At 35.8% G+C, this 27,892-nt stretch overlaps 1 long non-coding RNA gene across 1 annotated transcript; it reads right to left on the bottom strand.

Annotated features, from left to right (window-relative positions):
* Positions 1-804: 804 nt before the first annotated feature.
* On the bottom strand, positions 805-27,479 carry LOC141572426 (uncharacterized). Its single transcript, XR_012497787.1, has 4 exons — positions 27,366-27,479; positions 10,841-10,907; positions 10,237-10,327; positions 805-1,008 (listed from the first exon to the last, which is right to left on the bottom strand). It is a non-coding gene; the product is annotated as an uncharacterized LOC141572426 (long non-coding RNA).
* Positions 27,480-27,892: the final 413 nt, after the last annotated feature.

Here is a 27,892-nt window from a genome sequence, read left to right as displayed (position 1 = left end):
ATACTGTGCTTTATATGCCTGCATAGCTTTGTAAGCAAAACCAAGTATTAGGGACACTAGCAAAATGAGAATCAACTGCTTTGTTCATATATAAAGGGACACATGGAAGACAATGCAGCTCATCATTTCGTAAAACTATCTTGAAGGATTAGGGGACTTATTAATCAAAACAAGGACGGGCAGGGAGGAAATAAAGAAAAGCAATAAAGTCAATGCAACACTTAGAATTTGTACCAGAAAGATACTAATGAATTAGTGGGATGGCTGCCTTGTTTTGATGCCACCGTATCAAAGAGTGCAAGAAAGAGGGAAAGTAATCAGTGTTTTTTGGTGCCTCTGGCAGACAATACTCCCTTATGTGACTTTGAGTGGCTTTGCACTCTCAACCGTGCACTGCAGAAATCCATCCTCCTCTGAGAAGAGACCCTATAAGCCAATGCAGCCTACAATTCTGTCTTTTGCCTTCCACATCATTAGCTCTCCACACAACATTTTAGGTTGAGATTCTTTTTCAGGTATTAGGTACAGATTATATAGGAAGATTATTGTACCCTTCTCTGTGTGTTTTTGTAGACCACAGCATTGTCCTTATATGTCTAACAATAGCAATGTTTTGTCAATACGTGATCCAATTGTGGCCTATTGTGGCCTTTAATAATTTACCTAAATACTTCTTTGTACTCTGTGCCTAAACCTTTTGCATTCCAAATTATTTCTAAACCTTTACTTTCCAGATCTATTTAAGTAAAAGTAACATTTTTTGAGAAACTACAATGGACCAGGGTCTGTTTATTTGTTGTTTCATTTAATCTTTACAGTGCCACAATAGGATGTATCTTCTCAGTTTTACAGATATGAAAAATACTTGTATGGAGATTTTGAAATACTTGCCCCAAGGTCATGAAGCTGATAAATATCAGTCAGAATTTCAGTCTTGACTCCTTAAGCCCATGCTATTTCTGTGAAAACACGTTTTCTGCCTGCCTCTTATAATTGTCCTCAAATGTCCTAAAAACATAAGAAAAACAAATCTGATGAATTAAAGTCTCCGTGTGAGTGGTCTATTGCATTATAAATAAACATTACCTACACAATTAACCTGCTGGAATTATTCCCTGCAATACAACGTCATGGAAAAGCACCAGTCTATGCAGAAGCTCTACGTTATAGTAGCTGCTCTGCTAATAACCAGCCATGTGACCAAAAACAAGTTGCTCAAAACCTCTCTGGGACACAGACTACTCAACTCTAAATTAAAAGGGTTGGTAAAATCACTAGGGTATCATCAGCCCCCAATATTTTATGATTTTTCTATTTGTAGAGCTATTCATTTTCTTTCCAGACATATCTGGTGCCTAGAAAACTTTCCCCTCGCACGTCACAAGGTCAGCTTCTCTTTTTCCTCCCTATCGTACCCTTTCTGAGAATGCTATTCTCCTGCAAATTCCTTATTCAACTGCTTAAAATGTTCTCCTTATATGAAGCTGTCATGAACATGGCCTGCAGAATTAAATGGATGGAAAAGAAAAATTTCAATTCAATTGTATTTGGTGAGATGTTCACCATCTCCCTGTCTTTTCATAACCTAATTCTTCTGTCTGCTTTATTATATTATAGAAAGGAATTATGTCTTCCTGTCTGCAACTTATTAAGCTCGACATCTAACAATAATAAGTATGAATTATCAATAAGAATGTCCTGATATAACCTTGTTAATGTCAATAGACCTTTACTTATGTATTTTCAATTTGTTGTGAATATGCAATCATTTATTATGTTTAAATAATGAATATATTTTTTAAATCCAATTTTAATGTAAGTATTAGAATTCTCAAAAGTTTCATTAACATTAAGAATGAAATGTTGTGCCCTTGTCACTAGATATAAAATAAACATTAAAAAAATGTTACTAATAATGATTAAATGGCAATGTACTTAGATCCCTTAAAATAATTAATAGGCAATTTTTCTGTTTAAGAAATTAACAAACACTTCACAATTTATACTCATGCTATAATCATTTCTGGAAAATATTTTAAGTGGATATTGAAATGAGTAACTTCAGCAATGAATAGATTAGTTCAAGACAAAAATAACAAGGTTGTGTTAAAATAATTCTAAAACATTTCTCCACCAAAAGATGTGAAACTTTTAAAATAAAACATATGTTTACTCATTTTTGTAAGTTCTCGTTATAGTGAGCAAAATGAACATTAATTCCTCTTTTGGTGTACAAAAATGGACAGGTATCTCTCTGTACCGCAACAGTGAACTAAAACAAAAATGTTCCATTTCTTTAATTCACATGGGTCTTATTAGGGCCACACAGGAGAGGAATCCTTGTTTGCAGATAAGCAGCGTATAACTGTGAAGACAGTCATTCCAAAGCCCAAGTGCTCTGCACCAACACCCAACACGTGACTCTGTGTTTCCCTGCAGGTTATGCGAACATAAACTGGACCTATGTCTGCTCAATCCAATAAGGTCTATGCACTTTTACCTCAGAGGAGAAAATTCCCAACTTTTCTTGGTTTTCAGGTTTTCTAAGTAATTTTTAACAGCACCCTAGACCAAAAGAAACACCTAACGATTCAATGTATAAGGTAGTTGCACCCATACAATTTAGTAAGTATTTCTATCCTAACAAGTTAGTAGCATTTGAAAGTACATGTAAAGTGATATTTAATTTCATTCTTAAATCATTGGAAGTATTTAATTAATTAATTTAACTAATTAATTAAGTTGGGTACTGCAGAGCTTCTCAAACCTTAGGATGAGATTAGACATTGCCACCCTCATTTTCTGTTTCACATTGATATTCCTGCAGTTCTTGCTTTTTATCATAACTTCCAAAAACCTGCCTTCACAAATGTATAAAGTAAAGGAAATAATGTAGCAAAATCCAGTGCTAAAACTGTAAACTATCTTAAGCTAAAAGATTGCTCAGTTTTCAACAGATGCTAAGTATTGCTGTGTTTCCCTCAAGTTTTTAAAATGTCGTTCCACACTCCTAATTATAATTATATATAGTAATATAAATAATTATAAGTATAGTAAATATAAGTATACTTATATAGTAAATATAAGTAATTATAGCATCCCAGGACCCGTTGGGTCATAGTTTGAGAACTGGGACTCTGGTTATTCAGCCCTTCCCAAGTTCTCAGAAAAGCTTTCTTTTATCTTAATTACAGATTCTAAATGAACAAACAAATGCAACAAATGTAAAATGAAAATTATGCATCTTAATGTCATTTTCTGCTACAATAAATTTGAATACAGAATGTTACCCGAAGTGTGATTTATGTGTAGTGCACTGTTCTATCATTTAAAAAATTATAATGTTTCAGCTCATTAATTATCTACTGACTAAGCTTTGAATACATAATAAGAAACAAAATAATTTGGAAAGATTTGAAAAGACATAAACTATTTCCTTTTGATATTTCTCATACATATAATCTTTTTACCGAGGGCTATATATGCTGATAGTTTAGCAGAACAATATTATCTCATGAAATATTTTTAAAAGACTTTTGACTTATTTTTTAAAAACTGACCCTGAAATCTTGGTAACTATTCTTTGTTTGAAAAGAACAAGAAAGGCAAGTGTAGAATTCATTATTCCCTATAAATTCTATTGTCAAGCAGGGGAACGGAGGTACTTTATTGTATTTTGTTGACAGAGAAACAAAGGCATGCAAAGATTAAGGAATCTGTCCATGGTCCAATGGCACATAGTTAGTCATAGGTAGAGCTCTTAGCACTGCAAAATCTCATTTCATAGTTCTATTTTATAAGGCTGTCTCTACAAAAGACTGTCCCTTAAGGAGGAAAAGAAAAGTCTAGCTCAGTATTTGTAGAAAATATCATCTGAATTGTTTTCTCAGGTAAGAGTAGGTTTGCATTAATCCAGTTAGAGACACCCTTCATGCTAGGTTAACTCCTCCATATCCATTCATCTCAACACATATGTGAGTATCTAAAAGTTTAGCATTAAGCCAAGCACAGTGATTATAAAGACAAGACATGGTCCTGGCCTTTGGAGAATTTACACTCTAATAAGCATAAGAAAAAGTTAAATAATATCATATGTGTAAGTTAAATGGCTATACAAATTAGTACCAGAACAGATGTCATATGGTAAATAAGTATTATAATATTTTAAGAAAAGGGAAGATGAACTTCAGCTATCTCAATATGAAGAAAATGGGACTTGAATTGGCCTTTGAAAAATGAGTAAAATTTGAGTGGATGTATATGAATGAATTGGGCATGGAGAAAGGAGAGAGTATGTTGTGTTTGTAAATACCAGGTATTCCGTACAAACAGGATCAGAGAATGCATATTGAAGAATGGTGAGAAAAAGAATAAGAAAGTAAAGACCAGATTTGGAAAGGGCTTACTATACTCTTTCTCTGGCAATCATTAAGAAAAAAAATCATTTTAACTTTTGAGCTGAGAAGTGACGTAAAAAGAGTGTTGTACAGATCAAGAAAAGCTACCCACTCATCCATACAGTACATTATTCCCAAGAACATACGCCAGCAAAGCAGACTGCCTCAGTTGTTCAGGAAATGAGTTGCATACCATTAAAACTAAGGTAGGTGGCCTCTTCATGATCTACACGCACACACACACACACACACACACACACACGCATTCTTATATCATTTAAATTTGGGGCATACCTACTACATTTATTATTTGCCTATGATATTGTCCAAGAATATTATCCAAGTCAATAAAATATATCACCTCCTTTTTCAGCTTCTTATTGTCTAAAATGGGTAATTTTCAAAGCACACCAGTCATTAACAAACCAATAAGAGGAAAAGCTACCCTCTACAGAAACTAGTCTTTTAATGGAATCACTAAAAGACCCTCTAAGTGCTATTTCTGTGTTAGGGTCACTCTTGTACTTAACAGACCCCAAAATCCTTCATTTGGTGTCCTAAGACAACAACTTGATTGACTCAGTAAAGAGGATTCTAAAGCAGATTGGTCAAGAAAAGTCATCCCACTTTGACTCATACCAAATATGTTGTGCTCTTACATTCAACGTAATACATTGGCCTTTTCTATCAGAGAAAGATTTTGAACTTGTTACCTTTGGTTTTCAAAACTAAAAGAGAATGTTCATCCACACAAACTGAAAAATTAGCTCTGAGGAATTTCTTGTCAATTTCTTGTCAAATATATATTTTGAAAGCACTGTCAAAGAGGTCCAGGAGGTATTAGAGGCAGGGAGAACAGAGGAAGAAAGAAAGATGGCTGTGTGGATACTGACATTTGTAAAGATGACTGTAGGATATACAAGGGGGGATATCCCATCATATGGTCCTAGGATAGCAATAAATACAATCCTAGAACAAAGACTGGCCAACAGGAGTGGAGACAGAGTATTTGAAATGACCAGGCTGAAATGATACTGAAATAATGGTTAGATGAGTTTACCAACTGTGCACAATATGAAGAGGACCATCCTCGGGGAAAACACTGATTAATATATTACTGAACATTTTAATGAATGGGATCTTTATTCAGAGACAACACAATGAAGGGTGGTCACTACTTATGTATGAGAAAACAAATTTTAAAAGGTCTTGAAATTAAGGCATTCCCAACATTTCTAACACACACTTTTAATTTTCATAAGGCAGTAGCCACCATTTGCAACTTTAAAAGCTCCTTAGAAAGTAATTTAAATAATTTGGTTAGAGTATAAATGCAAACGGCCCCATCCAAATATCATAACTGATTACTTCCAAAATGTTTTTTTTAACAAGATAACTAAGTATTTTTGAAACTCAAGTAGCATTAAAGCCACCAAAGGAATATGCTCAACTTGTTCTTGTTGTTGTTGCTTTTTCATTTCTCTTAGTTTACATTATGCTTGCATTTTCAGGAGATTATGTAATGAACCATAATAAAATTAATTGTCTCCAGGCTGATGAGGTCATAGATTCTCAGTGTCCTTGATTTCCAATTATTTTAGCAAATTCTTCCTCAGTTGTTCCCTGCTCTATTTGGTGTCCTATTTCAAAAATGAACATCTTTGCTTTTTGCTATTTGCTTTTTGTTGGTAATTTTCCATTAGCAAAACAATACCTTATTCTTATTAGACAAATGACATAATATAATTTCTATGAAATCTGGCCAGATTTAAAAGCAAGTAAATATTAATCACTAAAAAATAGTGTCAATGCATAAAATAGATTATAATATCCCTCATATTTGAGAATTAAGTAAATATGAGCAAGTGTTTGCAAAATATTGGCAAAACTATACTGTCACTCAAATTCACTGGAATATATAGAAATTAATAACAACTTGATATTAGATTGTGGCAAGATCCAATGTTCTAAAACAAAGCTATACATTCTTTTCATAAAGAAAAACAATCTTTTTATTCCAAGTTATTGGTACCCAGTTTCTGAGATACAAAATAGGCATATTCCTGATGAGTAAATTGACAAGATGGAACAAATTATTGGTACTTTCATGCTTGAATTGATATATATACAAGCAAAAAAAGATTTTATTTCTATCCTTAGTTAGTTATAGGGAATTTAAATGTATGAGTAAAGGTCCTTTACATATTCTCTTCATTATACTTTCAACTTATTTATACTGAACAGGGAAAAGTAGGACATTATTTCTTAAGGGTAGTAAAAGCATTCTTTCTATTAAACATTAATTTCATAATTTTTTATTTTTATTATTTTGTATAAAGTAATTTCTTATTAAAACAGGAATCCATGGTATTAGTTTGCTTTTCTTCAGTATGGTAATAGCCTCTACTATGATTATTGTCTTAAGACTTAGAGATAATGGCTTCATGCAGAAAACACAAAGAATGCTTTTGATTTTGTTGAGAAAAATAATAAAACATTCACTCAACAAGCATTAGTAATATTTTGTGTCTGGCACTGTACTAGGTATGGTGAAGAGAGAGGAGCGTAAAATATAGTCTGTCTTTTCAAAGACCTGGCAATAGTTTTTGAAAAATAAAGTTTAAATACCTTTTTGGAGGTGAAAATGTCTAAGCTGAGTAACGAGGGCTTTGAAGACAGAGGAGTTAAGGTCAGGGAATTCCAGGCAGTGGGTTAGCCATAGTAGAGTCACAAAATTGAGAAACAATAGAAGTACACCAAGAAATGCAAGGAGCTCAAAGTTGCTAGAGTGTGACGTTAAAGCAGGGATCAGTAGAATATGATAATAAGCGGTAGACAGGTCCCAGATCACAGAGAACCTTGTGAGTCTCATTGAGGAGTCATGTATGCATATGAAAAAGACTGTGACTGTGTGAAGAATAGACTTGAAAAGCCAAAACTGTTATCAAGGAAAATGGTTAGGAGGCTGTTTGTGTAACCCAGAAAAGATATGAGGAATTTAACTACAGCAGTAGAAGAAGCCAGACCCATGTCTCAATCCCAAATATCTCACTATGTAACCTTACACAAGGTCCTGATCTCCCTATGCTTCCATTTCTTCATCTGTAAAGTTGGCAAAACAAGCTCACAAGAACTATATTCTATCATACCATTTTGCCAAAAAGGATACTGACAATTGAAATAAGGATGCACTAGAGGGGACAGATTAGACAAATGTGTAGAAGTTAATTTAACAGTACATGGTAACTGATTACTGATTTAATATGGGAATTAAGAGGGGGGTGAGATTTAAGAATGACCCCATGTTCAATAATGGAGAACATTAACTGATATAGAGAACATAGGGAGAGAAAAATGGTCTGGTGAAGATGATAAGGTCTATAATTGAATTTGAAATAGATCCAGAAGAAAGTGTCTAGCAAGTAGTTAAACATGTGAATCGTGCATGCAGAAGAGAGCTGGGTAGAAGAAACAGATGTGAAAATCATTAACATTTAGGTTTTAATCAAAACCTTAAGAATGAAGGAGATGACAAGAGTGTGACAGGCTGAATAATATTCTCCACATCCTAACCCCTGGAATTTATTAGTATGTTACCTTATATGTCAAAACGGAATTCATAAATGTAATTAAATTAAGAAACGTGGGCTGGCTGGTTAGCTCAGTTGGTTAGAGCATGGTGCTGGTACCACCAACGTTGCCGGTTCGATCCCCATATGAGGAACTGTGAGCTGTGCCCTCCTTAAAACAAAAGAAAGAAAAAAAAAAAAGAAACTTGAGATGGGGAGACTATTCCGGATTATCTGGGTGAACCCAATGTAGTAATCACAGGGTCCTTATAAGAAGAATGCGGAAGGAATCAGAGTTAGCAGAGAAGGCAATGACAGGATCAGAGATTTGGTGAATTACTTTGAAGATGGAGAGAGAGGGCACAGGTCACGAATACAGGTAGCCACTAGAAGCTGGGTGAGACAAGAAGCATATCCTCCCCTCAGCACCTCCAGCCTTTGGAACACCTTGACTTTAGTCTAGTGAAACTGATCTTGGGCTTCTGACCACCAAAACTCTAAGAGAATGAATTTGTGTAGTTTTAAACCACAAAGTTTGTGGTAATTTGTTGCGCCAGCAATAGGAAACATACACAGAGAGAATGCAGTGAAAATAAAAACAAACAAAAATACTTAAGCAACACCTACACCTAAGAAGGACAACTCTCATGGGAGAAAGAAAAAGGTCAGACAAGGACTAGGAAGAATTAAAAGAATGTCGTGTCAAAGAATTTTAGGAATGGAAGACTCAAGAGCTAAACATGACAAAGTAGCCCAATAAAAATATTTTTAAATGGAGAATATTCTTTGGGTTTAGCAAAGAGAAGTCTTTGGAAATCTTAAAGAGAGCAGTTTTAGTGAAGACTAGAAGCTAGTTTGCAATGAATTGAGCAAAATAAAAGTGAGGAAGATATGGAGATATCAAGTACAGACTATTTTATACTCCACCCTTATTTCTACAGGGAGATAATATAAATATATATCTCCCAACTATTTCAACAAGTGGTCATCAACAAGTAAAGGCCCTGGGTATCCAGTCAATCACAGTAGGATAGCAGAGGTGTTTGAACCTGTACAGGATAAGAATCTGTAGAAGAGAAAAAACAAGTACAAAACCCTACAGTATGGAGAGACGCATAGAAAAAGACCTTAAGGCCATAGCAATAAAAAACAAACCATAACTGGTAGAGAGTAAAACCGTCAAATACCCAAAATTAATTATGGAAGGAGAAGAGAAAAGAGATGGATGCTTTAAAGACCTTAATACCAGTAAACGTCACTGGAAGAAAGAAGGCAGTACTGAAACAGGATCAGAGACTTAACCTGGTTTAACGAGCTAAGTTGATAGTTGAAAGAAAGTGGAAAATAGCTATGCGTATATAAGGTTTTGTTTATAGCTTTATTATATGGATTTTTTTTAAGTGGTGAAAATATCAGAACTTATTAGATAAAGAAAAAAATGCAGTTATGTGCCACATAACATTTCAGTCAGTGACAGACCACATATGTAATGGTGGTCCTGTAAGATAATGGAGCTGAATTTCCTGTAAGAAATGGAAGAGTATGTGGTTCGGGTGGAATTTTTTTTCTCTGACAGCAGCAATATCTTTGGGGCATGGCAATAGATTCCCTCTCACTCATAGCACCTCGATTTTGAGTGCACATATTACATCCCCAACAGTCAGCCACTGACCTGTTTCAGTACAGAGAAGCCTGTCCCCTGAACACTACTTATTCAGAGGGCACTACAGCCCTTCCAAGTCTAGCTTGATGGTCTTCAGAGGACATTACCATAAATTCTTGGTTAAGGACCTAAGATCCTGTACAAGGACACAGGTCCATAGGGACTACCTTAACAAGTATCGTCATTGCTACTTTAGTAAAAGCTTTCTGTGACAGTGCGCAGTCTGTCCCTGTAGTTTGGAAATATTTTGCAGTTGTAATGATGTGAAGCATAGATACGTTTTATTTCTTCCATCAGTTCAGTACCAGAGAGAGCCCTTTGCACCAGATAGGGTCAATGGAACTGAAAAAAATTTTTTTTCCAAAGTCAAAATGTTGAATCCTCAGTTTTACACCATCTTTATGTTAAACACTCTCTCTCTTTTTTTAATGAATACCACAAATGTGCTTAATCTGATCACTGCTCCAACATGCAGTAGCCAAAACCACATTGTCGTGATAATCCCCTATGCTCCTTTTTCTCTCCATCTCGATTTCTTATTCCTACCGATACTTAGGCCACCTTTCACTCCCTCCTGACAGTCACAGTCATGGGATCTGTGCCTTACCCAGCCAGTTTCTCTTCCACATTTCCAATCGATCCAGCCCATATCCCGGTTCATGGAGCAGCATTGACAGCTTTGATGTTCTATTTCTGACCTTGTCAGAGGAAGCAGAAGGAGACAGTATTTATAAAGTCTACAGCAGTGTACAGTAATGTCCTCAGCCTTCACATTCACTCACCACTCACTCACTGACTCACCCAGAGCAACTTCTAGTCCTGCAAGTTGCATTCATGGTAAATGCCCTGTACAGGTATATCATCTTTGTCATTTATATCATTACTGTAGTTTTTCTAGGTTTAGATACACAAATACCATTGTGTTGCAATTGCCTAGAGTATTCAGGACAGTAACATGTTGTACAGGATTGTAGCCTAGGAGCAATAGGCTACACATGCAGCCTAGGTGTGTAGTGGGCTGTACCATCTAGGTGTGAGTACTTGCATTCTATGATGCTCACACAATGACAAAATTGCCTAACAATGTATTTCTCAGAATGTGTCCCCGTTGTTAAGAGGTGCATAACTGTAGTCAAATATGGGAGCATAAAAAAGATAAAAAAGATGGTACGTATTATAGGAATAGCCTGAAGAATCGATGGATGACATACTTGTGGTAGAGATGGTTTTCAGATTAAAATCTTGAAGGAGGAGACATGAAGAGTAATAAATTCTGTTCTGAAAAAATAAACATCAGAACGTAATTCAGCCATTTGAAAAATTAGCACAATGGTCTATCAAGACTCTAGCACATATGTCTACCAAAAGAAGCACTATAAGAGAAATATCTGGCATGAGGTAGGTATTTTTTTTTGTATCTTTTGACTTTCATAATATTAGTATGTCTTTCTGTGTTTCATGCCAAGGCAATTCCTAAGCCATTGTAACAATTCTGGTCTGTTTTTTTAAAAAAGAAACTCCATAATATAACATAGATTTCATAGAGAATTTTAAATATTATATGAGTTAGTCCTCAAATTCATGCTCAGCTACTCTCTTCATGAAAAATATAGTTTGACTATTAAAATCTCTTCAAAATAGAAAGGGTACCTATACACCATACCATCTTACAGTATTAAATAAAAGAATAGTAACAGAGAGAAAAATAAGCCTTTTTATACCAAAGTTGATTGGCATATAAATTCATTTTGTATAATATATGTATGACACAACCTCAACTAAAAGTGGTAGGGGGAAAAAGGAACTTAATTAAGTTAGGAAAATGGTGTTTTGACTGAAAACTGTAAAACTAAAGACAAAAAGAACTGTACATAAACACAGTATGCTAGTTAGTAAATTTGTTTCTCATAGGAACATCAATTAATAATTCTGGAACTACTTTATATATTTACAAGGATTGAATAAATAAGTGAATAAATGCTAAATAAATAGGACGTAGGTTTCTTACTATCAGAGAAAGAAATTACGAGTAAGCAAGGGGGAAGTCTAGGGTAATCCCTGTGGTATGAATTCAGGTTTAAGATGATAGATGTTGTCACGCAGCAGCCTACATGTCTGTCCCCTCGTACCTGCCCTGAAGAAAGGAGAGTCTGTGAGACTAATCCTTCCAGGGACTTTGCTTCACCTTTGTGCTCACACATTATGTCTCTCTGTTTGGCCCCAGGGGATGGCTGGTCAGCCAATGATGGGTAAGATTCCCCACGGTGGGGAGCAACCTAAGCCAGGTGCAGCCACATGAGGATCAACAGGAGAACACACAGGGTTGATAAAGGTGGGTATAGACCCCCACCTTCCCCGGCTAAGGTGAGCTTCTGCCTCTGTGGCTGCATTCCTTCCCATAACCTGCTTGGGAAGAGATTCAATGATGTGTTAACATCAGTTCTCCATTTATTCATATCAGTAAGTTTCAGCATAAAGGTTTTGTCCCTTGGGGAGGTATATCCTGAGAATTATGGTTCCGCTGTTTGCGGGCAAGGCTGATTAGTTCGAATCAGTTTCCTAGTATGATGTATGAGACTCACAGACCGTGGAGAAAACAATGTTACTTCCTTGTGTGTGCATCAATAAAAACCACAAGGTGGCTCGAGTCGGGGCTCTCAGTTCTTTGAGGCTGTGAGACCCTTGGTCCCCTGTTTCATAACTTTCTTGATTTTGGGTTCTTTCTTAACCCTTCACCGGCCCTTCTCATTCACTCACTGCCTGTGTTGCGCTGGATGTGACAGATAGATAGATGATGATAGGTAGGTAGATAGATAGATAGATAGATAGATAGATAGATAGATAGATAGATAATAGGTGTGTACACATTTTTAGCATGCATGCATATACTTCCAGCTCTGTCCTCAGAGAGAGCCTAGAGGTGGTGATATCCCAATAGAAATAAGCACTAAGCACACCCAGTACTCAGATCTTGGTTTCAATATATAATTTTCCAATAAAAGTAACTAGGGATCCTTGGAAGAATGGCTGATTCTAGGGCTAGTGCAGGGAAAATACGAGTCTAGAGCATCTTCTAGAGCAAGAAAGTAAAGAAACACTAAAAAGGAAAATAAATACATAAATAACAAACAAATAAATAAATAAATAAACAGAAGTTATGTATGTCAAAAAGACACTGGAGCCAATCTGAAAGAGCTTCCAATGGACAAAGTTAGAAGAATTTTAAGGCCAAATAATGTATTAGACTATAACCCAAAGTATAAAATAAATATTCATAAGTCCATAACTGATATAAATCAATTAGTTAATAAATAAATAAAGAGGTGTGTTATCCTTACAGAAAAATTCCAAATAATATATGTAAATACTCCCCCCATCCAAGACATGGAGCTTAATATCCAGTCTCTCCCTGACCACTCCATAATATACATGTTGAGTGTTGACTAGACTTAACCACCCCCTTCCAAAGAATAGAATACGAAAAGGAAAAACAGTAACCTCACAATGGAGAAATTTGGCAGACATCACCTTATCCAAGTGATCAAGGTTAACACCACCAGTGATAAGTTATGTTGATATTATGTATCCCTAATATAATGGGACGAGAAGGGCTCTACCTCTGTGGTATTTGTCCCCAATTACCATAACCACAATCTAATTATATGAAAAGTATCAGACAACCCAAATTGAGGGACCTTCTACAAAATATTTGACCAGGACTTTTCAAAACTATCAAGACTATGAAAAACAAGAAAAGACTAAGAAATTGTCACAAATCTGGGAAGTTAACACCAATGTTAATTTTTTAGTTTTAACAAATGTACCATGGTTATATAAGTTGTTAACGTTAGGGGAATCTGGATGAAGGGTATATGAGATGTCTGTATTATCTTCATAACTTTTCTATAAATCTAAAATTATTATTCTAAAATAAAATATTTATTTTTTATAGAGTTGGTTGGCAAGTTTTAAAATGCAGACTTTAACATTTGAGATCATAAAATGTAACCACAATGATGAGAGTTGTTTATAATGCCAATATCTAAATACACTAGCTCCACCATATCTATGACCAATAAGATTTTGCCAAAATGTTTTAATGAACTACAGTAGCAACAAATTCTATAACCTCCTTTTAGTAGACATTATGTTCATCCTAGTATGAGAAGATCTAGATAAAGCCCTCTTTACGAGCTATAATTAAAAGGAAGTTTCAAACCAGAATATCCCATCCATAAGTGAGTCTGAATAAAGGGCAAAGTGTGAAGGATATATTTAGTATTAGGCTACTCTTCAGGACGAAAAGCCTTCTAAAACTAGGTGCAATTATCCTAATAGTGTTTGACCAGCATATTAAGATACTATAAAAATGAGATCAAGAAGAGGTTCTAGGCTATAGTAATTCCAACATTCCATCAGCGTGTAGACTCTTTATAAAGTTTAAGCAAACTCTCATTTGGGATACACACAGCTAAATGTACCACATACCTGAGGTCTCTCCCTGCTATGACCTGCACTTTTAATGACTCTTACCTCTGTTAGATGGCTGCTCAAAATGAAAGACTCTGATCATCTATCCCTTCTCATGACATTTGCTTTCCCTGTCCAAGATTCCTCTTCTCACACTTGACCTCCCAAGATATTCCCACCATGTCCTCCACGACTCTAGCAGAATTGTTAATAATTGGGTTAGGTACATATCCTCATAACGAAATAGTACTTTATACCCACCAGTATGATTAAAATTAAGACTGGTTATACCAAATATCATTGAGTATGTGGAGCCACTAGAAACTTGTTATACTGTTTTTGGGAGTATAAAATGATATAACCACTTTGGAAAACTATTTGGCAATTTTTTGTAAAGTTAAAAAGATACACCTACATTAGGACCCAGCAATTCCATTTTTAGGTATAAATTCAAAAGAAGTGAAAACATGTCTGCAAAAAGATGTACAAGAATGGTCATAGCATCTTTATTTATGATAGTCAAACACTGTAAGCAACTGAAGTGTCCATTAATCATACAATGGACAAGCAATTTGTGGTATATTTATATAATAGAATATTACTCACAATAAAAAAAGTCACACTATCAGTACCCCTAACAACATGAATAAACTTCAAAAATGCAATGTTGAGTGAGAGAAGTAATACATAAAAAAAAAGCACTTCCCATTTATATGAAGTTCAAGAAGAGGCCCTGTTAAACCACCAAAATAGCTGTCTACTTAAAATTTAGCCCCACCTTGTGGTGGTCTAGGAAACTGTGACTAAACGCTCTTCATTGTCCTGTTGTGTTTTTGAAATTATAGGCATAAATGATACCAGTCCTACTTATGTTTAGACTAAAAGAAAGTGGGCTGAAGGAAAGACATGGCCAATGAGTGAACGATTTCCTACTACTCAACTATATAATAAAGACATTCAAAGGTGTTTGTGAACTACTTTTGAGACAGGTTAGTATGTTGCTACGTAGACAGGGAGGTCCCTGGTGAAATAAACAAAAGACAGACGTATTCTGAGACTTCAGGTTTTGAAATCACTCCTTCACTCTAGGACAAAATGCAACAATGCCTTGAGGTTAATCATAAAAGTCCTTTTGGCCTGATAAACGGAGCAGATCTGATACATAGGAGTGGGTTATTTTGCTAATTCCTTCAGGATAGGCAAGTAGAACAAACCTGATGAATTTCAGTAAAAGGCACCAGCTCCCCTTCCACAAACAGGCAAGGGAATGTATAAAAGTAAGAGCTTTTGCCTCAGTCACTGGACGCCCCATTCGGGAGCCCCTCCCGCTCGGGAGCTCTGTCCCTTTGCTTTCAATAAACTGTCCTCTTTCTTAATAAAAAACTCCTCGCCTCTCTTTGGTCCATGTTTCCATTTTTCGGTCTCTCGAGACAAAATCCCGGCACTCACAGCAAAAATCCCCTACATCATTTGGGGACCCACAGAGAAATATTCCTACAACACTTTGATTTCCTTGAACAAACCACATCTCTCAGTATAATTTTTACAGATCAGTGTGCTAAACAAAATGAATCTTCATGTAACTTTTCTCCTTTGGCTCAGCAAACAAAAAGCAAGACAGCTCAAAAGGAATCTTTGTAAGGACAACTTGAAGCTGAACGGCACACTCCACAACTAAGACTGAAAGGACAACAACTTGACTTGGAAAAAAGTCCTGGAAGTACACACTGTTCCCCAATAAAGTCCTGTTTCCCTTCCCCAATAAAATCTTTTTTTTTAATAAAAAAGGAATCTTTGGGAACTCGATAGGGAAAGTTAAACCATTCAAAAAGAACAGAATGATGTTGCTGTACCGTCTCCACAACCATCGCAATTTTAGAGAAAATGGCAATTTACAAAGTTATTACAGAAGACATTTTGGCAAAGATTCATGCTGATAAGTGACGTTCAGCTAAAAGATAAAATTGGGATTTATTTCTTTGATTTCTTTTTACATTCAAAATTATGTGGAGAAATGTATTTTTTACTGTGTTTTGGCAGTAAAAGCAATACAGTTTTTGGAAGTACCATTTAGAAATGTCGTTAGCCTGACCTTCCAAAGTTAAATGAAATCTGTTCTATGCAATTCAAAATAGATATTTTTTTTCTAATTTAGATGGTTAACCATAGTATGATTCTGAATATCATGATTACTCATACATAATAATCAGAATAAAAATTACTCAGACATGACCATATAACTGAATTTCATTGAATTAGATACTTCAGTAATTCATAAAAATACTTGTATTTGGATCTGTGTCAAGGTGGCCTGCAAATTTAGTCGTGAATATAAATGTGAATGATGAACACTGTTCAAGTAATATTACCCAGTACTCAATTTACTGCATCATTGATATGATATAATACCACACAGTCCAAGAGCCCCTTTCATATGTTACACATTTAACTTTAAAAGGAAGAATGTGTGATTGATGTAAATGACAAAACTTGGTAGAAAAAGAGGTACTCTTACTTCAAATGCAATAAAATGGATTCCTAAAAAAAACTCCTCGCTTCTCTTTGGTCCATGTTTCCATTCTTCGGTCTCTCGAGACAAGATCCCGGCAATAAATACCTTTGTAGGTTGGCTAATATTTTCATATTGAATTAAATGGTATAGTTAGTCATATATTTTCACAGATGTCTTATTTTTATTTTTAATTGATCATAAATTGACATACAAATTACTAAAATATCTATACCTTAAGAGATGCCCACCTAAGAAATCGTTGTTGAAAAAAGAATAATTTTGGAACAAAAAGGCTCTTCTTTTACCAGCTAAATATATTTAATTATCCTTTATAGGATTTATTAAAGCAAAACAAATCTATACTGCTATAATTCCCATACATTTCTCACTAAATTTTATCCCTAATAATACTGTTAGATAATCACTTCCATAGATAAATGAATCAATTAACTAAGGGTTATTCTGAAGATCTAATGTACAGTAAGTATGGTCACTACACTTAGTAATAAATATTGTATTGTATACTTGAAATTTTCTGAGATAGTTGATCTTAAGTTTTCTCTCACAAAATATTCTTAACTGTGCGAAGTGATGGATATGTTAATTAGGTCAACTGCGATAATCATTTATATATACATAAGTGATATATATATACATATATGTATACATATATAAATGATTATCACAGTATATATATATATATAAATGATTATCATTTATATATACGAGGGTGCCAAAAAATTTATACACATTTTAAGAAAGGAAAAAACAATACTAAAATTGTAATAATATATACTGATGACAAAAGATGAATACAAGTCACGTTTGACTTCTGCATATACAAAAGGTGCTCAAAGTGGTTACCATCAGCGTCCAGACACTTCTGATTACGGCGAACTACTGCTTGAGCAACGTTGACCAAAGCGTCCACTTGTATACATTTTTTTAGCAGCCCCGATATATATATATATATATATATATATATATATATATATCTCAAAAGATCACATGTACACCTTAAATATATCCACCTCATAATTGTCAATTACAATCTCAATACAGGGGAGGGAGAAGTTTCACAAAAGACCACATACTTTATGATTACATTTACATGAACTATTCAGAGTAGGCAAATTTATAGAGATAAAAGTAGATTAGTATATGAAAAGTGCTCAACATCAGTGATTATCAGGGAAATGGAAAGCAAAGCCATGAGATATCCCCTCACACCTGTTTGAATGGCGGTCATCAGCAAGATAAGAGATAACAAGTGTTGATGAGGATGTGGAGAAAAGGGAACCCTTGTGCCCTGTTGGTAGGAATGTAAATTGTTGCAGCCACTGTGGAAAATAGTATGGAGGTTCCTCAAAAAAATTAAAAATAGAACTACCATATGATCCAGCAATTCCAGTTCTAGGTATTTATCTGAAAGAAATGAAATTCCTCTCTCAAAGAGATGTCTGTACCGCCATGGCCACTACAACATTAATTATAATACCCAAGACATGGAAACAACTTAAGTGTCCATCAATGGATGATTGATAAAGAAAGAAAATGTATTGTGTTTCCCTGAAAATAAGACCAGGTCTTATATTAATTTTTGCTCCAAAAGATGCATTGGGGTGTATTTTCAGGGGATGTCTTATTTTTCATGTACAACAATCTACATTTATTCAAATACAGTCATGTCATCTTTTTCTGGAACATCGTCATAACATACCAAATGCGTCCGTCCGTCTGGCTGACGATCTTAACTGGGGCTTATTTTCGGGGTAGGTCTTATTTTAGGGGAAACATGGTAGAAGGGAGCAGAGTTGGGGGGTGGGTGAGAAAGGTGATGGGATTAGGAAGTACAAGTTGGCAGTCACAAAATAGTCATGGGATTGTGAAATACAGTGTGGGGATATAGTCAATAATGTTATAAAGACTATATAGGGTGTCAGAGGGGTACTGGACTTATGGGGGGGATCACTTCATAGATTATATAAATGCCTAATCACTGCACTGCACACCTGACACTAAAATAATAGTGACTTCAACTATAATTATATATATATATATATATATATATATATATATATATATATCAAAAGATCACATGTACACCTTAAATATATCCACCTCATAATTGTCAATTACAATCTCAATACAGGGGAGGGAGAAGTTTCACAAAAGACCACATACTTTATGATTACATTTACATGAACTATTCAGAGTAGGCAAATTTATAGAGATAAAAGTAGATTAGTATATGAAAAGTGCTCAACATCAGTGATTATCAGGGAAATGGAAAGCAAAGCCATGAGATATCCCCTCACACCTGTTTGAATGGCGGTCATCAGCAAGATAAGAGATAACAAGTGTTGATGAGGATGTGGAGAAAAGGGAACCCTTGTGCCCTGTTGGTAGGAATGTAAATTGTTGCAGCCACTGTGGAAAATAGTATGGAGGTTCCTCAAAAAAATTAAAAATAGAACTACCATATGATCCAGCAATTCCAGTTCTAGGTATTTATCTGAAAGAAATGAAATTCCTCTCTCAAAGAGATGTCTGTACCGCCATGGCCACTACAACATTAATTATAATACCCAAGACATGGAAACAACTTAAGTGTCCATCAATGGATGATTGATAAAGAAAGAAAATGTATTGTGTTTCCCTGAAAATAAGACCAGGTCTTATATTAATTTTTGCTCCAAAAGATGCATTGGGGTGTATTTTCAGGGGATGTCTTATTTTTCATGTACAACAATCTACATTTATTCAAATACAGTCATGTCATCTTCTTCTGGAACATCGTCATAACATACCAAATGCGTCCGTCCGTCTGGCTGACGATCTTAACTGGGGCTTATTTTCGGGGTAGGTCTTATTTTAGGGGAAACATGGTAGAAGGGAGCAGAGTTGGGGGGTGGGTGAGAAAGGTGATGGGATTAGGAAGTACAAGTTGGCAGTCACAAAATAGTCATGGGATTGTGAAATACAGTGTGGGGATATAGTCAATAATGTTATAAAGACTATATAGGGTGTCAGAGGGGTACTGGACTTATGGGGGGGATCACTTCATAGATTATATAAATGCCTAATCACTGCACTGCACACCTGACACTAAAATAATAGTGACTTCAACTATAATTATATATATATATATGTATATATATAACACACACACACACACACACACACACACACACACACATATACACATGTATACATATACCAAGGGTGCCAAAAAAATGTATACACATGACTTGTATTCATCTTTTGTTATGGGTATATATTGAGTATTACAATTTTAATACAGTTTTCCCTATCTTAAAATGTGTATACACTTTTTTGGCACCCTTTGTGTGAGTGTGTGTGTATATGTGTATATATATATATATATATACAGTCTACAATTTTGGGATGTAAAGCACAGCATAGGGAATAAAGCCAATGGTATTGTAACAGCTATTATACGATGTCAGAGGGGTAGTAGACTTGGGGGATTTATCACTTGGTTAGGGTTGTAAATATCTCATCATTACATTGTTTTGTACACCTGAAACTAATAAGAAATGAAAAGGAAAGAAATAGTACAAATTAGTTAGCTGTAGCGGAAGAGAAAGAATAAAGGATGAAGTTCAGGTTTCGGGCTTGTATTAGCAGGGGAAAATGGCACCCCTCAATGAACCAGGAAACACAGGAGGAGGATGAACAGCTGAGGAGATGTGGAATTCTTTTCACACATATTGTATCAGAGGCCTTTGAACTTTTATGCATCATTACCTCTGAAAATAATTTTAAAATATGTAACTCTAGCACATATTTATATCATAAATGTTAAAAGTGGCAAGGGGTATAATTTCCAGCCATACAATAAAACTGACATTTTAAAATAAAACTTAGATTACTTTAAAAAAATAATACTATATCGTATGTTTGACAGTTGATAATAGAGTAGATCTTAAAAATTCTCATCACAAAAACTATGTGTAACTATGTATGGTGATGGATGTTAACAAAACTTATTATGATAACCATTTCACAATATATACATACTTGTATACCAAATTGTTATGCTGCACACCTTAAACTAATACAATGTTATATGTCAACTATATCTCAATAAAACTGGAGGGTGAGTAGATTATTATTGCTTGGGGCAGGGGGAAGTGGGGATTGGGGTTGATTGCTTTTGGGTATGAAGTTTCCTTTAGGGTTGAACTGTATAATTTAAATGAATTGTATAGTTGTAACATTTAAATACAGCTATAAAATTAACAAAGGGTTTCCTTTTTAAAAAAAATGAATGAAATTTTTTATCTACACATTGTAGACGTTCTGTGTGTGTGTGTGTGTGTGTGTGTGTGTGTGTGTTTCCACTAACTTCCATTTTACAGGTAGATATAATGCTTACACACCTCTCGCCCCTCCCAAAATGTGCAATAAAATCCCCTTTCCCCTAACTTCTGCTCTCCTCTCTTTTCATTAATCCTCTGATTCTCTCACTCTTTCTCCATCTCTCTTTGCTTTATTCCCTTTTTGACTAGCAAATCATAAAAACTCAATAAATAGTATGATTCTTTTATCTCCCCCATTCCATCTCTCTTTTTCTCTTTATGGTCCTTTGTTTTCACTTACTTACTTGCCTACCCTACAAAACTGATTAAATAAGTAATTAATTACATATTAAAAAATGTAATGATAGCTCAGTACAGAAGAAATGCATTACCACTTAGAGCTTCTGATTATAGAGTTTTTTTAAAACTATTTTAAAATTATATACATACAGTCAATTCTCATGGTTTGTGGTAGTTATGTTCTATAAAATTGTTGAGAACATTGAATTAGCAAATATTGAACCAATGCTCCTGGGGAAAATACAGGACACAGTTCCTGTGAGCCTCTGCTCGCAACATTTTCACCAACTGATCAATATATAACCTTGTTTTATGGGGTTTCTATTTAAAAATATCTTATCTAATATACATTGTTAATTCATTACCATCGAAGTCATGGCCAACAGCATGACAACTCATGCTTGACTGAAGCTTATCTAACGCATCTATATTTTCCGTAAGGCATATCATAGTGTTCTTCTGCTGAGGAACACAGGAAAGAACTTGAGCACTAAACTTAGGGGTCATTTTAAACAAAGAAATTACACACACACACACACACACACACACACACAGCACAAACAGGAAAAATGTGGCACAAAATAAACCACGCGAAAGACACTTGTTTATAGTATGAGAGCTGAAACAAGATGGCAGAGTGTCACCTTCTTCAACTTCAACTGGGAACACACTCAACAGGTGACTCAAATTTTTTGCTGCTCTGCGCATGTCCACAAATGGCCACAAAAGTGTCATGAGTATTGATTTGGGGGGTTACAAATAAATATTACTGAGTAGGTAAATTTGCAAATACAGAATCAACAAATAATGAGGATTAACTATACATTTGTTGCAAATACATATAATGCTATAATTAATAAAGTATGCTTGAGTATAAAAACTTTAAGATACTCCATGGGGAAAATGGAATAAAAACACAAGTCTAAGGAAAAGAAAGAATGATGTATAGTTTGTAATAATTAAAGAACTTGTCCATGTATTTTGTAATTGTATGATGATCACAGTATAGATTGTATATATTCAAAAGACTGACGTAACACTTTTCTAGTTAAAATGGAAACATTTACAATATGCTGGAAACTTTACATTTGAAACTATTTAAACTTGTCATGAAAAATTTAACATATCCCCTTAAAATGTATGAAGGAATACAAAGTGGTTCAAAACTTGTAGACTGTACGTGAATGAAATGTTTGAAAAGGGAAATCTGAGCCTGATTTTGAAGGTGACGTCTCAGAATAGCTATGTGATATTGGACAAGTCATTTGTATTTTTTTGATTTGTAGTTTCTTCATATTATGAGAACAAAATATTTATCTGAAAGAATTATTTTGATGACTTATATAAAATAAATACAAGAAAATTCTGAATAGCAAATTTTTTTATAATTGTAATTATAATTAATAAGACTATGACAGCTATGTGATGCCAGGACATTGGTAATTCAAAGTTGCCTAGTCTATGTGCCTGGACTCCTAGTGGACTATGAAGGCATTAATATAAGTTGTAGAGTTCTTTTTCATTATTTTTAAAGAATAACTAAGGGAAATTACACTTTATATCTCTTAAATGCACAAAAGCCTGACTAAAACACCAACTTTTCTCTTTCTTCACTATACTTTTATTAATTGATCAGAACTATTGAATTATGGCTGCTGTTATTAACTAAAATGGGAAGAAATTTTACTCAGTACAGTTTGACAGACAATTTTCAAAATATGGTATGCTTGACAGAGATAGGGAATAAAAGATATCTGTGATGTTTAAAAGAGAGGAAAACTCTTTGCAACCAAGAGTTTAAAAACACCAGAGCCCTGTCACGGTTTTGCCACTTCTGCCCTGGAGAGAAAGTATCTGCATTTCTTTCCAACACACATTCCTATGAAAAGTGATGCTTTGTTGGGCAAAGAGTAAGCCTTTTAAAATCAAAATGAAGACAAATTTGTGACTATCTATAGCAAACAATAAGATGCTGGCGTATGATTAATTGTACACAGTAATAAAGAGATGCTTTGGTAGCAAGAACATTCTAAGCCAGGCTCTCCCTCAGTCAGGAGGGACCATATCACACACTCCCATTTGGCACAAATAAAATCACCCTGGGCTCCTAGTCCACATTATGCATCCTTACATTCTTGCAAATGTGACATATGAACAATGTGACATATGAACAATGGAACAATACCGACAACAAATTGATCTAGCTACTTGCCTGCAGCAATGAAACGAGCTTGGATCAAAACACAGAGGCAGTGCAGAGATTACAGTGAAACTTCCCCAGTCCCAGGCCCAAGGTTGGTAACGCTTTTACTTTGCCTTTGTGCTTGCCTTTTTTTCTGGAAGCTCCTTAAAACTGCATCTGTTCCCATCACGGGAATGCAACACCTACAATTTACCGGTTAACATAATCATTAATGTGATCGAGGGAGATACATAACAACTATTAAGAAACTAAGTACTCTTCTGTCAGTTCACACAGAGCACTTTACTAATAACTGCCACATTTGGGTCAGGTTTATTAAAGAGACAGAGGAGATAAGAGCTCTCCCACAGAGCATCTATAGGCGCTGCCAGGCTTGTGGTTTGTATTTGAAGAGTACAATTTAGTGTTCGTACTCAACCACAAGTGATAATGCTACTTTGGAGGCCATATTAAATACAGGTAATCTTGGCATCATGATAGTCATACTATGAACTCCAAGCCTTGTTCATGCACTGCCACTCATTTGAGCATGTTCTCAAACGGATAAGACCTAGATGAAAACAGCCCTTTTACATGAGGTTCTAGCACTGTAATTATTAATTTCTTTCTACAGATAAGGAGCTTGCAGTACAAGAAATTAGAGGAAGTTTCTAACATTCTACTGATGGTGATTAATAGAACAAAAACTAAGCCTGCCTCAGCCACCATTCAACTTTTTTCTTCCCTAAAGGTACTCAGCCTCTTCCCATACCATCACTATATAAAAGGCCCAAAATGTAGGCTTTTTAAAAGCCACCAAAACAACCAAGGAGTCAAATAACACTAACTTTATGATAGTTTCAAATTTTTCATACACTGACCTCAGGAAGTCCTACTGTCTCTCCCTCCATGCAGATCAAAGCTGAAAATGAGCAACAACAACGAGAAGCAGAACATGTGGTTGGAAAGCAATGGTGACCAGACCTGAGTTGCCAGAGCTTCTGTCATGCGGGGTGTCAGGCAGGGTCTCTAGTCCCGCTCCCCACATAAGAATGCAGGATATGGTGAGGCCAAAAAGGAACACCCTCGGAGCCATAGATAGGGGAATCATACCACTATAGTCTCACTGGCGACTCATTGGAGACATAGGAAGCAGAAGCCACACGATTCGCAACCCGCTGTCCAGTTGTCTCTGCCAACCAACCTCACTTGCTAGCTGCAATCCGCCTCTCTGCAATCCGTAATCCACACTCCACCATGCCACTACACTACCACCTTGCTAGCTTAGTCACGGCAGTTATATAAGTAGCTAATGGCTAACTGGTAACAGCCAATGGCCAACTAGTCACAGCTGATGACCATCTACCACCTGAGCCAGCACCTTTCTCGGTGAGGCTGAGAGCCTGGAAACTGCTCTCTGGGGCTCTGTCCCCACAGCTTCTTCTGAGAATGTAGAAAGTTTTAAAACTTCTGGTCATTAATGCATGAGAATGATTTTATCCTCTAAAAATATACTTTTTCACATGACAAATCTATGTATTATCCATTTGCATATGTCATACCACTTCACCTTTTCAGCTAACAATTATGCCTTTCTTTCTTTACCAATTCACTTCCTGCTTTCTTCACAGTGAATTATTTTCACTTTTTCAGCAATTATTTGTACAATTTGTTGAACAGATCCTTCCCCAGCCTGGATAACCTTCTCCAAATGTTAATGTTCCTTATAAATTGTGATTTGGTATTTAGTAAAACTTTACTTTTTTACTTCTTGAAAATAAAATAATAACTTCATTTTGAGACTCTTGTTGGTTCCTGGACCCAATTCCCACATGGGGGGAGGGTTCCCACTCTAAACCAAAATTAATTTTAGACTGTAATAAAGAATAAAAAGCCTTTATTTGAGCAAAAGGAGCTTCAGCCCAGAAGACATAGATTCATACAGCAACCTAAGTTTTGTTCCACCAGGACAAAAGGGAGTTCACTTTTTATAGTTCCTGCCCAGGTTCTCAATTAGGTCCGTTTTATGTAAATGAAGTATCCAAATTGTGCAGTTCTGTTTGAATGGGGCAGGTCTCAGCCCATTGGTAAAAAGACAAAACCAGGGTTTCCCTGTGTTGCTGTAGACAGAAAACACAGGGCCATGGGGTTGAGACAGGGGAGGAAGGGAAGGAGAAAGTTCGGAAAAACAAAGGAAGAGATCATTCTTAAGAAAAGGTGCAACTGCAGCTAATTATAACATATTATAATACTATTAGCATTGTAGGCAGGGAAAATCTCCACACCTATGTCACCATGATAGTTCCGACAAGGACCAAATAAGGCAAAAAATTCTTCCTCCTGACCAGAAGGAGTGGTCAGCAAAGGCCCACCCTGGGAATGAACACCTAAAACACCTCCTCTAAATATTTCACACCCTCATTCAAATATAATCCTAAACTCTGTTCTTCGGTGCAGTTGCCCTTTTTTCCTGGCCTGCCCACCGTCATTCTTTTGGGAGTGTATTCTTTTTCTTTATTTTAATAACTCCTCTGCTTGTTTGGCTTTTTTGTGTGGCTTAATTTGGTACATCCTGGAAGTCCTTCCCATGACATTTACCAAGAACCCTCATTCTTCCGTAACATGCATGGAATAAACAAGTGTGGCATAGTGCAGGAAGCTGAGTTCAGTCTGAAGTTCTTCCCAGTATACAGAGTACACAAGGAAGCCCTATCAGCAAATAGCTATAGGCTGTTATTTATAAAATTTGGGCCCTCAGTTGAACTTAGGGAGTCCATCTCAGCAGATAAATTCCTTCTCGGGTTCACATCAAATGAATCTTTCTTCTTAGGGTCCACACCACCACACCACTACACGATTCTGGGACACAAAATGGATGTCCAGCTATCTACCTGGAGACAGCATCAGGTTTCACAGGTTAAGGGTTCAGTGCTAAAAGACGGCCCCCCACCACTTTAGACACCAGTCACAAGCCTAGGCTGCCACCTGCACTTCTGACCAACTGGCTATAGATTGGGGAGGGCGGGGTTCCAACAAAGCCCACCTTGGCCTTCAAATGCCAGGTGAATATCCAGGTTGTTACCTGTACTTTAGACCGACTGGTTATAAATCAGGTTCCCACAACCTCCTCCTTGGGTTTGATTAATTTGCTAGAGAGGCTCACAGAAATCAGAGAAATATTTTACTTACTAGATCACTGGTTTATCATAAGAGGATATAACTCAGGAACAGCCAGATGGAAGAGATACATAGAGCAAGGTATGAGGAAAAGACAAGGGACTTTCATGACCTCCCAGGTGCACTACTCTCCCCCAAATCTCGTATGTTCACCAACCCAGAAGCTCTCCAAACCCAGTCCTTTTGGGTTTTTATGGAGGCGTCATTATGTAGCCTGATTAAATTAGGCCTTTGGCAATTCAATCCCCAAGCTCTCTGCCCTCTCTGGAGGTGAGATGGGGAGGGGCGTGATACTGAAAATTCCAAACACTCTCATCAGATGATTGGCTCCATTGGCAACCAGCCCCCACCCTCAAGTGCAGTCCAAAGTCACCTCATTAACATAACAAAAGACACCTTTATTGCTATCAACTCTTCCAAGTGTTTTAGGAGCTCTATGTTAGAAACAGCAAAACCAAAGATATATTTGTTATTATAAATTACAATATCATAGAGCTCTTCCTGTGTGCCATTCAGTATGCTGAATACTTTATAAGAATAATCTCTTATGATGCTCATTTAATCATTATCTCAGTTTATTAAAGAAAAAAACAAGGTGCAGAGAGCACAAATAAACCCTTAAGTAAGTTATTGCAGATGAAGAGCCAAGATACAAACCCAGGTCTCTTAGTCCAAAGCTATTGCTGGAAAGTGATACAATTGAGTTGATATCAGTGAAATATGCCATTGTATTTGGAATGCCATATTATAATATATGCTATATTGCATACCTTATCTTCTTGGTTGTAAGAAACATTTTCTCCTCCACATTTTAAAGTTTCTGGAATCAGAATGTCTTTTATAATTGGTATAGAGCTCTGATGTAGCTATGTTACCTAGATCCTCCCTAATCTCTGCAAAAAACAAAGAAAGAAAGAAAGCGGTTATTAAGTGGCACATCTTAAAATTAACAGCAAAGTAGAATGAGGAAACATCTGACTTATGTTTAATTGTTTCTAGGTCTCATCTACCTGTCTATCTCCAGGTGAAAGAAAGAATAATAATAATAATAATAATAATAATGAATAATAATAATAATAAAATTCCAGCAGTGCCCTCAGGGTGTCTACACTGCCCATCTGAGCTGAAGCACAGCGTATATCCCCATGTCTCACAGATACCTTTGCTAAAAGACTTTCTGTAGCATCTGCCTGGAGCTTTCTCTCCATGGAGTCTGACCCTGAGGCCAAGCACAGCAGGCAACGGAGTAGATTTCATTCCTGCCTCCCAACCATGCTTATCCCCAGATGCTCCTGTA

This window comes from Rhinolophus sinicus, linkage group LG06 (assembly GCF_036562045.2).
Source record: "Rhinolophus sinicus isolate RSC01 linkage group LG06, ASM3656204v1, whole genome shotgun sequence".
Lineage (NCBI taxonomy): Eukaryota > Metazoa > Chordata > Mammalia > Chiroptera > Rhinolophidae > Rhinolophus > Rhinolophus sinicus.
Note: the sequence above shows the minus strand (reverse complement) of the source record. Positions and strands in the feature narration are given on the sequence as shown.